We start from the raw sequence: 4,153 nt of genomic DNA, 5'->3' as shown, positions 1-4,153 counted from the left end.
TATATTTTCCATAGGTTGATAGAAAATTGCAGCAAAATAATCATATTCTGTTTCCAAACTCTTGTCGAAGAATGCCGAATCGTCCAAATTCTACGTAGGCAACACGTGATCTTAATATTCAAATCCTGATGGTTTTATTGACCACGTGGTCTTTTTTAGTACGCATGCCCAAGTACAACGTCAGACAATATGGGAGAAATAATTTTGGTCTTTTTCGATAATATCAGCTTTCAAAGTTTCATTTAGGTTTTGGTTTAATATTTTGGCATCGAGCATCATTGACGAGTATAAGATTTTCAAATGTTTTGTCCTCGAGTATCACAGAAGAGAAATTAATTGTCGAATTGTCCATCAGGTGTAGTAAAATTGATATTGTTTAATTTGATTATATATCAATCAATTGTGCATTCTTAAAGAATTGATCAAATATTCAGAACATCTATGATGTTTTCACTCGACAATTGTCTTAGAAGGAGTAAAAATGGTGAGTAGTTTTTGCTGTTTTGGTTTTTTGAGGCTACGAAATCACATATCCATGATGATAAAATAATGAAGTTATCTTACAAAACCCACTATGATAAACGTTCTGTTGGTTTCATTATCATAAAGACAGTCTACCTGTTTGCAAAATTCATACACTAATCATTTTTTTTTAAAATGGAAGCGTTCAAACCTTTTAGATAGTGACATAGTCCATTAGTGGATCGCCATCGTTTTTCTGGGTTTCGTGTTGGTCAGTTTTAAGTTTTTGTAGTTGTCTTTTGTAGACCACTTTCTAATTTTTTGTCGTTTTTCATTATTTTTTGCAATGTCGTTGTCAGTTTGTCTGCGACTTATTAGTTTGAGTTTTTCTTTAGTATCTTAAGCTTTCGCCTCTCTTTTTTAGTCTATTTATTCCGCTAACATATAACAAATTTGATATCCACGACCGGTTTCTGCAGTTTTGCTAAAACATAAATTGTTTTACACTCTCTTTTATTCCATATGACTGTGTATTTTTCATATTTCAAAATATTTCAATTTATTATACAAAACGTTCAAATGTAAAACTTATTTACAAATTCAAACACTCGATCTTTTGTCCAAGTAAAATTACATTGAATCAACGAAAAGTTTAAAGAAATTGTCTATTTGGCAATACGTTTCGTAAAATATTAGGCGTATTAATTATTATCAACATGCTAAAAATGGTTAAAGACATATATAGATGATAATTTCAACAAGAACTCGGTGTATTTACTGACCAGTAATTGACCAACGACCTTAACGTATTCAGTAATATAATTTTTGGGACACATATATTTTTCAACAGATCACTTTTTTATTCCATCATTTAATATATCTCTGTCTGGTAACATTTATTGCAATATCATATTTCATTTGTAATATTACTACAAGATGGAATTGCAATATTTGCAGCTCTATTCAACAATTTTTTTTATATGAATCTTTTAGATATGTACAAGTGGGTAAATAGTTGATTTGCAACATTAAATAAAAATGAGAATGGAAATGGGGAATGTGTCAAAGAAACAACAATCCGACCATAGAGCAGACAACAGCCGAAGGCCACCAATGGGTCTTCAATGTAGCGAGAAACTCCGGCAGCCGAAGGCGTCCTTCAGCTGGCCCCTAAACAATTATGTATACTAGTTCAGTGATAATGGACGTCATACTCAACTTCAAATTATACACAGGAAACTAAAATTAAAAATGATACAAGACTAACAAAGGCCTGAGGCTCCTGACTTGGGACAGGCGCAAAAATGAGGCGGGGTTAAACATGTTTTTTGAGATCTCAATCCTCCCCCTATACCTCTAGCCAATGTAGAAAAAACAAACGCACAACAGTACGTACAGTAAAACTCAGATAAGAGAAGTCCGAGTCTGATGTCAGAATAGGAAACAAAAGAAAATAAACAAAATGACAATAATACATAAATAACAACAGACTACTAGCATTTACTGACATGCCAGCTCCAGACCTCAATTAAACTTATTAAAAGGTTATATCTTCATCATGAATATCAGGCACAATCCCGCCTGTTAGGGGTTTAGTATTATACCGTCATAAAATATATGAGAAGAACATAACCCGTGTCATGCCAACAACTGGTTTTAGAATAAATGTGTCTAATTCCGATGCAAAGACCCTATAAGTGAATTAATATTAAAGCCAAAATATGCAATCTTTAATGACCTGACAACAGTATCGTAACTATATCCCTTTTTAATAAGTCTGTTTAAAGGGTTTTGTTAGCTTTTGAGGTGAATACTGACATTTTTGTGCTTTGTAAAGAATATTCCATAAAAGATTGGATGTGAAATACCCGAACGTATAATGTATCTGCATGTTGAGTTATATTTACGAATGATGTCCTTATACCGATGATAAAATTTAGAAAATGTTTTGACTAGTTGATGATATCGAAAACCCTGGTGTAATAATTTTTCAGTAATACGTAAATTTCTCTCGCTAAAATCTAATACGTTGTTGCATACATGAGCGAATCGTACAAGTTGAGGTATATAAAAACCATAAGATGGTGACAAGGGAACGTCACCATCTAAAAATGGATAATTAACGATAGGAAATGAAAAATCATCTCTTTTATCATAAACTTTTGTATTAAGCTTCCCGTTAATGATATAGATATCAAGATCGAGGAAAGGACAGTGGTCATTGTTAGTATTAGCTTTATTTAAAGTAAATGCATGCATTTAATCCAAAACGTCATAAAATTACTTTCCTTGTATACAAATAGTTTACATTGGCACTAATATCGATTTTGTCATTAGCAAATTTAAACATAAGTAAATTTGTATTTTCTTTTCAAACAGGATGTATAGAGACACAGACACACATTCATTTTTATCTATTAAGAAGTCACTCCTAACTATACTACTACCTGTCGATACATTTAGTTTTGGCATTGCACAAGTCATGTCTTCTTTGACTGTTCATGACGTTAAAATGCTAAATCTCTTGGATGTGTTTTAGTTGATTTCAGTCTCTGTTGCATTATTTTTTATTATTAATTGTTTTGGCTTTTAACTAGCTGTCAGTTACTGCGAGTACTCTCAAATCGTTCTTTCTTGTTAATTTGACCTGTTGATACTAGTTGAAATGCTTTTTTGTTATTTAATGTTAACATGGATCTTGTCTATATGCCAGCTTTGATTATTTGGAATTACTACAAATTTTCACTTCTTCGTACTATGAACATCAAAATTATTTCATTTCTTCTTGAATAATGGTCTTGCACCTGTACAGGAAGTTTTATCTAGCACTAATTGTATAGTTTTATTGTTGATATTCACCCCATATGTACCAATTGTTAGATTAGTTTTATTGATATTAAAGAAATTTCTTGGTATTCCTAAACGGAAGATTTTATACACACAGAAGAAGAAGTATACTTAACAACAAAATTATTTTCATTTACCTGTGTATAATATGACGCAGGTTTTTTCAAAATTGATGATTTTTTTAAATATTGTTTGACATTTCACAGTGGTATCATACTTTAACTTTGTTTCAACCTGTTTATTAACTTTTGACCTTAGTTATTTATCCCTTATAATTTTTATTAACTATGTATTTGCATTCAGGTACCACAGATCATAGTTCTTCGTTCATTGTGTGTTAATATACGTTTTTTGATTGAGTAAAGCCTTCCAATTGATATTTATAGTGTGTCTTTCTATGTTGTGATGTTATACTATTGTTTCAGAAAAAGGGAGAAGGTTTGGTACCATTAAAACGTTTAATCCCGCTGCAAATGTTTGCACCTGTCTTAAGTCAGGAATCTGATGTACAGTAGTTGTCGTCTGTTTATGTAGTTCATACGTGTTTCTCGTTTTTATATAGATTAGACCGTTGGTTTTCCCGTTTGAATGGTTTTACACTAGTAATTTTTGGGGCCCTTTATAGCTTGCTGTTCGGTGTGAGCCAAGGCTCCGTGTTGAAGACCGTACCTTTACCTATAATGGTTTACTTTTATAAATTGTTACTTGGATGGAGAGTTGTCTCATTGGCACTCATACAGCATCTTCCTATATCTATTTTGACTTTGATGTACAGACAAACATTATCTAAATAAAGAACAAATTATGTATTACATTGTATTTTACCACCTACAGTCGTGTTACA

Source organism: Mytilus californianus, unplaced genomic scaffold (genome assembly GCF_021869535.1).
Source record: "Mytilus californianus isolate M0D057914Y unplaced genomic scaffold, xbMytCali1.0.p SCAF_11, whole genome shotgun sequence".
In the NCBI taxonomy this organism is placed as follows: Eukaryota; Metazoa; Mollusca; class Bivalvia; order Mytilida; family Mytilidae; genus Mytilus; species Mytilus californianus.
Note: the sequence above shows the minus strand (reverse complement) of the source record.